Source organism: Felis catus, chromosome A1 (assembly GCF_018350175.1).
Source record: "Felis catus isolate Fca126 chromosome A1, F.catus_Fca126_mat1.0, whole genome shotgun sequence".
In the NCBI taxonomy this organism is placed as follows: domain Eukaryota; kingdom Metazoa; phylum Chordata; class Mammalia; order Carnivora; family Felidae; genus Felis; species Felis catus.
In genome coordinates this window covers 67,737,563-67,749,060 of record NC_058368.1, presented here as the reverse complement: position 1 = coordinate 67,749,060, position 11,498 = coordinate 67,737,563, and positions in this window count along the sequence as shown.

Genomic DNA, 11,498 nt, shown 5'->3' with positions numbered 1-11,498 from the left:
TCCCTATTTGATTTCCTACTTCAACTACCTTCCTGCCTCGTTCCTCTCCAGAATCCCCCCTTCCTAATTCTAGAGCTGAAATACGCACTCAGAAGCAGAAGAGAAGTTAAATAGGAAGAGTGAATTTCTCTGGCTTTCCTTTGGCTAGGCAAAAATAATCAAGTTTTGCCTTTTGAAATGAAACAAATTGTTATTTGATTGTATTAATATCGGTTGCTGGATCAGGAGGATTTTAAACCAAAATTATACAAATGACGTAAATTTTCTTGGCTCATCATGCTTGATAATTTTAGACAAAGTGATTTTTAGCATTTGCAGCTGCAAATATAACAGCTTCAAGACAACAATCAACACTAAATTTTGACATTTTGCTATTTTTGAATTATAGTATTTTTGAAATAAAGTCACATCTTCACTTACTGCAATTTGACTTTCGAGTGATTCTTTAACCAATTAAACACTCATTATGGTACTTACAGTAAGCTACAAGATATTTACTTATGGCATACAGTCCTTGTCCTGATGTTGCCTTACAAAATGTCCTCTGGCTTCTGGAAATCTTACTCCCTCTAGTTTCCAGGCTAATTCGTTGCCTCAAAATGAAACACTGAAAGCAGAAAGGTTATGTGGGTGTAGCAAACACAGCCAGTTGTCTACATAATACACATCACTCCATGATTCCTCAGCAACAGAAACGTGATTTTGTTGGGAGAGAGAGGGCAAGATGGGCCCACTATACAATTACATTTCCTAGAGCCATCCCACAAGGGGGGGGGGGGGTCCAGATGGTAAAGAACTAGTGGATGAGGTCAGAGGATACGCTTCTGGAAAACTTTATTAAATATAACCAACTCAACAGGCACTCAGGTTTTGCCTATTGGCCTCTTTCCTCTTCCTCCTGCTAGGAATATATAAATGATGACTAGGGATGTAGGAGTTGTCTGTAATGATGAGGTTAAAATCCACATCTGGAAAGATGACAAAAGATAGCACAGCTCTGAGCTATCATAAGCAGCTTCAGTGTGCTTATTTACAGTTTCGTGAGGAAAAAAATACAATTTTTCCGTGGTTTAGGCTACTCTGTTGGGGGGTGATGATAATGTCACCCTAACTCAATCTCCTTAAAAAAATTTTTTTAAGTTTTTCATTTTAATTCCAATGTAGTTAACATATAATGTTATATTGGTTTCGGGTGTGCAATATAGAGATTCAGCAATTCTATGCATAACTCAGTGCTCATCATGATAAGTATACTGCATAATTCCCATCACCTATTTCACCCAACCCCACCCACCCCCCTCCCCTCTGGGAGTCATCAGTTTGTTCTCCATAGTTAAGAGTCTGTTTCTTGGTTTGCGTGTGACTCTTTTTTTTCCCTTTGCTCTTTGTTTCTTAAATTACCTGTATGAGTGAAATCCTATGGTATTTGTCTTTCTAAGACTTATTTCACTTAGCACAATACCCTCTGGTTCCATCTATGTTGTTGCAAATGGCAAGATTTTATTCTTTCTTATGGCTGAGCAATATTCCATTGCTGCTAATACACATCTTCTTTATGCATTTGTCAGCCAATGGACATTTGGGCTGCTTCCATAATTTGGCCACTGTAAACAGTGCTGTAATAAACATTGGGGATCATGTATCCCTTTGAATTACTAAATCTCTCAGGTGATACATTGAGATGTACGGCCTGTACTCATATAATGATGGAAATTAATTACTTGAATAGCTCATGAATTGGGTATGAAAGTAGTTCCAAAACTGGTTTTTCAAAAACATTTTGACAGGGTGCTGGGGTGGCTCAGTCAGTTGAGCATCAGCTCCTGATTTCAGCTCAGGTCACGATCTCATGGTTCATGGGATTGAACCCCACGTCCTCTGTGCTGACAGCATGGAGACTGGGATTCTCTCTCTCCTTCTCTCACTGCTCCCCCCCCCCCCCCCGCTCATATGCACGAGCACTCTTTCTCTCTCTCTCTATCAAAAATTAATAAGTAAACATTAAAAAAATACTATGACCAATTGGGAATGTAAAAATCAAGACCACAATGAGATATCACCTCACCCCTATTAGGATGACCCATTAAAAAAAGAAAAAGAAAAAAAAAAAACCCTTGTGCACCATTGGTGAGAATATAAAATGGTGCAGCCACTTTGGAAAACAATACGGCATTTCCTCAAAAAATGTTAAGTAGAATTTCTATATGATCCAGTGATTCCACTTTTGGTGATGTCAAGACACACACATACACACACACACACACACACACACACACACACAATTTATTGTCAAGTTGGCTAACATACAGTGTATATGGTACGCTCTTGGTTTTGGAGATAGATTCCCGTGATTCATTGCTTACATACAACATCCAGTCATCCCAACAAATTCCCTCTTCAATGCCCATCACCCATTTTCCCCTCTCTCCCACCACCTCCCACCAGCCCAAAGTTTGTTTCACATATTAAGAGTCTCTCATGATTTGCCTCCCTAACTCTCTGTAACTATTTTTCTCCCTTCCCTTCCCCCATGGTCTTCTGTTAAGTTTCTCAAGTTCCACATGTGAGTGAAAACATGATATCCGTCTTTCTCTGCCTGACTTATTTCACTTAGCATAATACCCTCCAGTTCCATCCATGTTGCTGCAAATGGCAGGATTTCATTCCCATTGCCAAGTAGTATCTCGTTGCATATATAAACCACATCTTCTTTACCCATTCATCAGTTGATGGACATTTAGGCTCTTTCCATAATTTGGCTATTGTTGAAAGCGCTGCTATAAACATTGGGGTACACTTTGTTCATAGCAGCACTATTCACAAAAAGATGGAAGCAACACAAGTGTCCACCAAGGATAAACAAAGTGTGGCATATACATAAAACAGAATATTATGCAGCCGTAAAAAGGAAGAAGATTCTGACATATGCTGTACATGCAAGAACCTCGAGGACATTATGCTAAGTTAGTCATAAAAAGGTAAATACCACAGGATTCCACTTATATGAGGTGTCTAGAGCACCCAAATTCACAAAGACAGAAATTAGAATGGAGTTGCCCACAGCTGGAAGGAGGGGGAATTGGAGAGTTGTTAAATGGGTCTAGAGGTTCAGTTTTACAAGACGAGAAAGTCCTGGAGATTGGTTGTACAACAATGTGAACGTACTTAACACTACACTTAAAAATGGTTGACATGGTAACTTTATGTCATGTATATTTTACCACAATGTTAAAACATACTTTTACCAGTTGAAGCATCTGATAAAGTGCCTACTCCCTGAAAAGGGGCTTTCTAGGATGTTGTTTGAATAGGTAAATTCTTAAATGTGTCATTAAAAACTTAACTTCATGAGGCATCTGGGTGGCTCAGTTGGTTAAGCATCCAACTTTGGCTCAGGTCACAATCTTGTGGTTTGTGAACTCAAGCCCCATGTCAGGCTCTGTGCTGACAGCTCAGAGCCCACTTCAGAGCCCACTTTGGATCGTCTGCCTCCCCTTCTCTACACCTCCCCCCTCTCGAAAACAAATAAGTGTTTTAAAAAATTAATTTCATTGCTCTATAGTCATTTTGTACATTCTTTCCATTGAAAACACTGAAAATAAAAAGAAAAATCAAATGTTCTAGAGAATATTCATCATTTAAGATTCAATAGATATTTGTTAGGCACTTACTATAAGCTAAACCCCAGGCAAGGACTAGAGAGCCATGGTCACTGAGATATTATCTCTACCTCCTGACATAATAGAAAAGATACGGGCTTTGCTGCCAGGTTGGATGAAAAAAAAAAGTGAAAGTTAATTCTAGCTAAAAGTTACAAAATTCACATAAAAGAGGACACAAAAGGGCTTATCAAGTTCAGGAAATGAAAAATAATTTTAAAAATCAGGAACACGGTGATGAGATTGAGGACAAAGAGTATGGATATGATGGGGTCAGAGTGTTAAACAAAAAAGTTTTCTTTAAACATTGGGAAAATAAAATATAGAAATATTCTCTAAAAACTTACATATTCTAGGAGAAAGGATTTCTAAATAGCATAGCTGGACTTAGAACACAAATGGAGGCTCTTCCAGGAAATGAAGAAGCCATGGCCAGTATTCAATTAAACATGTAAAGTCTAGAAGTGTGTCAAGCAATATATATGTAAGGAATTTCAATTTAATTCTGTGGGCAATGGAGAAGCATCATTTTTGAAGACATTGACATAATTTGCTTTGTGGCTTTTTTATTCCACTTTGTAAACATTATGAACTACGTCCCACACAAGTGAGATCACATACCCACCACCTTTCTTAAGAAGAAGACTATTAATATCTTATTTTTTTAATATGAAATTTATTGTCAAATTGGTTTCCATACAACACCCAGTGCTCATCCCAACAGGTGCCCTCCTCAATGCCCATCACCCACTTTCCCCTCCCTCCCACCACCATCAACCCTCAGTTTATTCTCAGTTTTTAAGAGTTTCTTATGGTTTGGCTCCCTCCCTCTCTAACTTTTTTTTTCCTTCCCTTCCCCCATGGTCTTCTGTTAAGTTTCTCAGGATCCACTTAAGAGCGAAAACAAGGGGTGCCTGGGTGGCGCAGTCGGTTAAGCGTCCGACTTCAGCCAGGTCACGATCTCACGGTCCTTGAGTTCGAGCCCCGCATCGGGCTCGATCTCACAGTCCGTGAGTTCGAGCCCCGCGTCAGGCTCTGGGCTGATGGCTCGGAGCCTGGAGCCTGTTTCCGATTCTGTGTCTCCCTCTCTCTCTGCCCCTCCCCCGTTCATGCTCTGTCTCTCTCTGTCCCAAAAATAAATAAACGTTGAAAAAAAAAATTAAAAAAAAAAGTGAAAACATATGGTATCTGTCTTTCTCTGTATGACTTATTTCACTTAACATAACACTCTTCACTTCCATCCATGTTGCTACAAAGGGCCATATTTCATTCTTTCTCATTGCCAAGTAGTATTCCATTGTGTATATAAACCACAATTTCTTTATCCATTCATCAGTTGATGGACATTTAGGCTCTTTCCATAATTTGGCTATTGTTGAGAATGCTGCTATAAACATGGGGGTACAAGTGCCCCTATGCCTCAGCACTCCTGTATCCCTTGGGTAAATTCCTAGCAGTGCTATTGCTGGGTCATAGGGTATGTCTATTTTTAATTTTTTGAGGAACTTCCACACTGTTTTCCAGAGTGGCTGCACCAGTTTGCATTCCCACCAACAGTGCAAGAGAGTTCCCATTTCTCCACATCCTGTCCAGCGTCTATAGTCTCCTGATTTGTTCATTTTAGCCGCTCTGACTGGTGAGGTGATAATCTCAGTGTGGTTTTGATTTGTATTTCCCTGATGAGGATGCGACGTTGAGCATCTTTTCATGTGCCTGTTGGCCATCTGGATGTCTTCTTTAGAGAAGTGTCTATTCATGTTTTCTGCCCATTTCTTCACTGGATTATTTGTTTTTTGGTTGTGGAGTTTGGTGAGTTTTGCAGACTATTAATATCTTAGAAGGCACATCTTTGTTTCATCTTCTTTTTCTCACTCAGAGATAACCAAAACACCGAGTTTAGTGTTCGCCATTCCCTTGCTTTCATTTGAGTTTCCATGTATCCCCAAAGGTTATATTGTTAATTCCATCTGTCTTTGAACCCTATGTAACAGAATCTTAGTATACGTATTCTTTGACTGGCTTTATCACTGATACTGTGTTTTTGAGACTCATCCATGTTTATTTACATAGCTGTGACTCATTTATTGTCACTACTGTTTCATATTGTATTGAACAAAGAAGCCACAAATTTTTTTGTCATTGTACTTCAGTGGACATTTGATCTGTATCCAGTTTTTTGTTATCACAGAAAATAATTCATAAAGAGTTCTTTAGGTTTCCTGCAAAACTTTCTCTAGAGCAAAGGTTGGTACTCTAGGGCCCATGGGCCAAATATGTATAGCTTGTAAGTTAAGAATGCTTTTACATTTTTCAGGGTACCTGGGTGGTCAGTTAAGCACACAACTTTGGCTCAGGTCATGATCTCACAGTTCGTGAATTTGAGCCCCGCATCGGGCTCTCTGCTCTCAGTGCAGACCCTGCTTAGGATCTTCTGTCTTCCTTTCTCTGCCCTTCCCCTGCTTGCTCTCTCTCTCTCTCTCTCTCTCTCTCTCTAATAAGTAAACATTTTAAAAAAATGGTTTTACATTTTAAAATTTAAAAACAAAAGAAGAATATTTTATGATACGTGAAAATAGGAAATTCAGTGTCCATAAGTAAAGACTTTCGAAACACGTCCATCCACGTCCATTTGTTTGCAATGTCTATGGCTGCATCCACACTACAATGGCAGACCTGCCCCCTGAACTCCCTCCAGGTCACACCACTTATTCTGCGAAGCTTTTCTTGAGATCACTTCCTCCCTCAATTCCTGTCACGTTTCTTGTAACATGCAGTCCTTTACATCTTCTCACAGAAAACTTCTCATTCTAATTTACTTTTTACGTCTGGTGCTACCCTCCCAACCAATGGACAAAGTCACTTAAGATTTGAGACCATGTTTCATGATGTAAATGTAAAGCTGCTCTACAAAGGCGTCTTTTTTGTTGTTGATAATCATGACAGTAGGGCCAGGTGCTTCTATAGGGATGGAAAGCATTTGTGCAGCTTCTCAAAGTGCTAGATTTACGTTTTTTTTTTTTTACATTTTATTTATTTTTGAGAGACAGAGAGAGACAGAGCACAAGTGGGGGAGGAGCAGAGAGAGACGGAGACACAGAACCCGAAGCAGACTCCAGGCTCCGAACTGTCAGCACAGAGCCCAACATGGGACTTGAACTCTCAAACCGTGAGATCATGACCTGAGCCGAAGTCGGACGCCTAACCGACTGGGCCACCGAGGTGCCCCTCAAAGTGCTAGATTTAAATTCGGGAAATAATTTGGGTGAGAAATTTGACTAAAGCTGTTTATTTGTTCAACGAGATTTCTTAAAAAGTATTTTCTTCTGGACTTCCATAGAATTTTATTAACTTTTCCCTGTAATAATTTATTGGGAGATGTCATATCTTCACTACACTGTGAGCCCTTCGAAGACATTAACCATTTTATCCACCTCAGTATTCTTTCACATATATGACATGGTCAGCTTCCCATACAGGATAAGCAACATATTTTAAACAAATTGATGAGCTGGTGCACATAACTATACTAGCCTCTACTAGAAGATGTAAAAGCAGGACATAGGTTTGCCTGCCACCAACACGCTTCAATCCTATGTGTTTTGTTGAAGAAACAAAGCAAATAATAGAAGCAATAGTAACTTAGCAAACTTTGAATGCATAACTGTAAAATATCGACCATGTATGTAAGTATAAAAGAATGTTGTTAAATAGATGTCAAGTTCTCGTATCAGCCCAATTGATTAACTTAAAAATGTTATATTTTTTCTTCCAATATTTTATTTAAGTTCAAGTTACTTAACATATAATGTAGTATTGGTTTCAGGAGTGGAATTCAGTGGTTTATTATATACGACACCCAATGCTTATCACAAGTACCCTCCTTTTTACCCATCACCCATCTAGCCCATCCCCCACCCATCAACCCTCCCTCCCTCCATCAACCCTCAGTTTGTTCTCTATGGTTTGCTTCCCTCTTTCTTTTTTTCCCCTTCCCCTGTGTTCATCTGTTTTGTTTCTTAAATTCTACAAATGAGTGAAATCATATGGTATTTGTCTTTCTCTGACTGACTTATTTCATTTAGCACAATACACTCTAGTTCCATCCACATCGTTGCAAGTGGCAAGATTTCATTCTTTTTGATGGTTGGGTAATATTCCATTATATATATGTGTATATGTGTGTATATATACACACATGTATATGGATGGATGGATACTAATGAATGGATAAAGAAGCTTATATATATATATATATGTATATATATATATATATATATACCAATGAAATATATATATATAAAAGCTTATATATATATAAAAGCTTCTTTATATATAACATATATATGTTATATACATATTATATATATATGTTATATATATTATATATATATATGTATAACAGCTTCTTTATCCATTCATCAGTCAATGGACTCTCCATCAGTTTGGGCTCTTTCCATGATTTGCTGATTTGAAGGGGCACGTACACCCTGATGTTTATAGCAGCATTATCAACAATAGCCAAGCTATGGAGAGAACCCAAATGTTCCATCTGAGTAATATTCCATTTTATATATATATATATATATATATATATATATATATATATGTGTGTGTGTGTGTGTGTGTATACACATCAATGAAATATTTGGAATATTACCTAACCATCAAAAATAATGAAATCTTGCCATTTGCAACGATGTGGGTGGAACTAGAGTGTATTATGCTAAGTGAAATAAGTCAGAGAAAGACAAATACCGTATGATTTCACTCATTTGTGGAATTTAAGAAACAAAACAGATGGACACAAGGGAAGGAAAAAAAAGGGGGAGGGAAGCAAATCCAAAAGACTTGTAACCATAGAGAACAAACTGAGAGTTGATAGATGGGCTAGATGGGTGATGGGTACAAAGGAGGGTATTGTTGTGATGAGCACTGAGTGTTACGTATAAGTGATGAATCACTAAATTCTACACCTGAAACCAATTTTACCATATGTGTTAACTAACTGGAATTTAAACAAAAACTTGAAAAAATTATGTATTTTCTATACTTAATTTGCTATTTGAAAGTCACTGTAGTTAATAAACCACAGTAAAAAATTTCATCAAACATACCTGGAGTTAGACATTTGTGAGGCATTTGTAATGTATGTTAGGTAAAATGTGCAAACTTATAAAAATCAAATTTACTGACACTTAAAGGAAACTAAACAATAACTCATTTGATTACAGTTTTAGTATAATCCTGCCTAGGGAGTAGGAATATAACAAATTAAATAAGTCTATAATTTCTTCCCAACTGGAATGAAGAGTTAGACATTTTCTTGTACTTAAGATATTCAAATAAAAAATGAGAAAAGGGTCTTTGTTATTGTAAGGGAAATCTGGAAGACCTACAGGGTAATATTTTTAAAAAGCCATTTCAGCTATGACTCTATAGGTAGAGAAAATTAAAGTTTTATTATATTACATGATAATTTGGTAGTAACTTTATCATCACATAGCACTACTATTTTCATTAAATAAATATAGTCCATGCAGTACTTACTTCAAGATGATTTATTTTATTAAACACAATATTCTTATTATGAAGGACTCATTAATCACTCCTTCCACATACAATGAAAACTGCTATCATCATCAATTTTCATTCATATTACCCTGATGTGAATAACTTTGAATAACATTTTGCTAAAAAATATTCAAGTACAATTGTGTTCCTGATCTATATTCACTTCATAGCCAATCTGTGCCAAAGGGTTATTGATAATGAAGGTTAGAATGCTTTGCTGCTCCACTAACTTGAGTGACCTTCACTGAGTTACTCAGTTTTTGCACTTTGATACAGGAAAACCTTTGATTGCAAGTAACTTGTTTGGCGAGTGTTCTGCAAGATGAGCAAACATTTCTAATAAATTTTAACTTGATAGATGAGCGATGTCTTGCAATACAAGTAGCACGTGATGCCGAATATCACATGATCACGACTGAGCCAATGGTTCTTGAAATTCGCTTTGATATATAAGTGCTTTGGATTACAAGCACGTTTCCAGAATGAATTATGCTCGCAATCCAAGGTTTTACTGTATTTCTATCTGTACATAGAAATGACATACAGAAGAAACTTCAATGTTGGCTCACAACCTTGAGAGTTCCCTGGGTGAAATTTGAAACTGGCAGTCATACACAGAGGGCACAGAGGGCTTCTCTCCCTGAAGAGAGAAGCGGAGGACTCCAGATTGGTAGGTGGCAGTTTTAATAAGCAAGGGGACTTATTTACAAGGCTTATCTTGGGCAACTGCAAGACAAGTAGATTTGAGCACCCACCTGTCAGAATCTTAAGAGTTTATACTGAGGCTTTAACAGGGTTCAACCACATATATAGAGCAGAGGTCTCTATAACATTACTCCCTGAAGGCTGCTTCCTTGAAGTGGCTCCTGATTTGGGAACAGTGGGAAGAACTTATATTCCAAGGACAGAAGAGGGAATAAAGTGTCTCTCATTGCCCACGTCCAGCTCTGAGGTCAACCAGAAGTTCTCCTAATGATTTCCTCCAACACTTACATATCACCTAGTCCTGGTCTTTCACTGTGCATGTGAGGAAACAAGCCTAAGGATAGTCAGTCTAAGGAATATTTCAAACCCACTGAAGTTTCTAGGAAAATACTATGTAGGCTAAAATTTATAATAATTATGTAAATAAATGACCCTGGATTAGATTAATTTCATTCTTTAAAAGAGAAATGTAGCATTCCTCTTGTGAATTCAAATATACTGGAATGTATATAAATATATGTTTTATTAGTGTCTTTTAATAGTGTATTTTATGTGACTCTTCATACACAAGTCATTTCTCAAAGATTTGCAACCATCAGATATGCTGACATTTAAGACATTCACCGTCAATATCTTACTTCCTTTATCCTACAATTTCAGTCAAAATTTCAGTCCAAAAATAAATGGACATGAGGAGTTAATTAAAGCAAATAGTTGTGGAAGATTCTTAATATATTTTCCCATTATGTTCTATGGATAGAAATGAAGCTCCATACTCATCTGCCTTAGTGTTCTACTTATCCAAAAAACAAGGACTGTTCAATATTTATTGAGCCCCAATAACATGTACTGTGCTAGGTATTGCAACGGATGCTAAAATTAAGGCACGAGCCCTAGGGAAACACCATCTCTAACAGGAGAAATATATAAGTGCTGTATTCAAATTCTAAAGTGAAAATTACAATTGGTTTATGACAGTTACGATAAAGAGCTTATGAGAATTTAAAAGAAGGATAGGTCATACCAAATAGGAAAAATCAGGAAATGAAGGCTAAACATAGAAGATGAGAACTAAGTAGAATTTCCAGAGCAAGTTCTTCTGAGGAAAGGTATATACTAAACAAATGAAAGGAAATGAAAAAATTATCACGTTTCAGCAGCTTCAGGAGATCCAGATTCCCTAAAAGGCAGAGGAGTAACTGGAAAAAAGGAACGGCTCGGTACATCCTCCGAAACTATTTTTCCCAGCTGCTGCTTCTCTTTACCATACATTTTAATATTTATAATAAATTTAACAGCTTTCTGAATAGAAAAAGAAGCATGGCTGACGAGGAGTCAGAATCTTGACGCTCCACCTCCGCCCAGTTGAATAAAACGGAATATTTTGATTTGATGAATCATCTGTACTGGAAAAACACTTAACTCTGTTGCAAGCTTTTGTCTTTGAGCCTGATGCAGTAAATGCATGTTAACCTGGGGATTCAGATTCAGTACGTCTGGGGTAGGGCCTGAGATTCTGCATTTCTAAGGAGCTCATAGGTGATGCTGCAGCCGTCCTGTGGG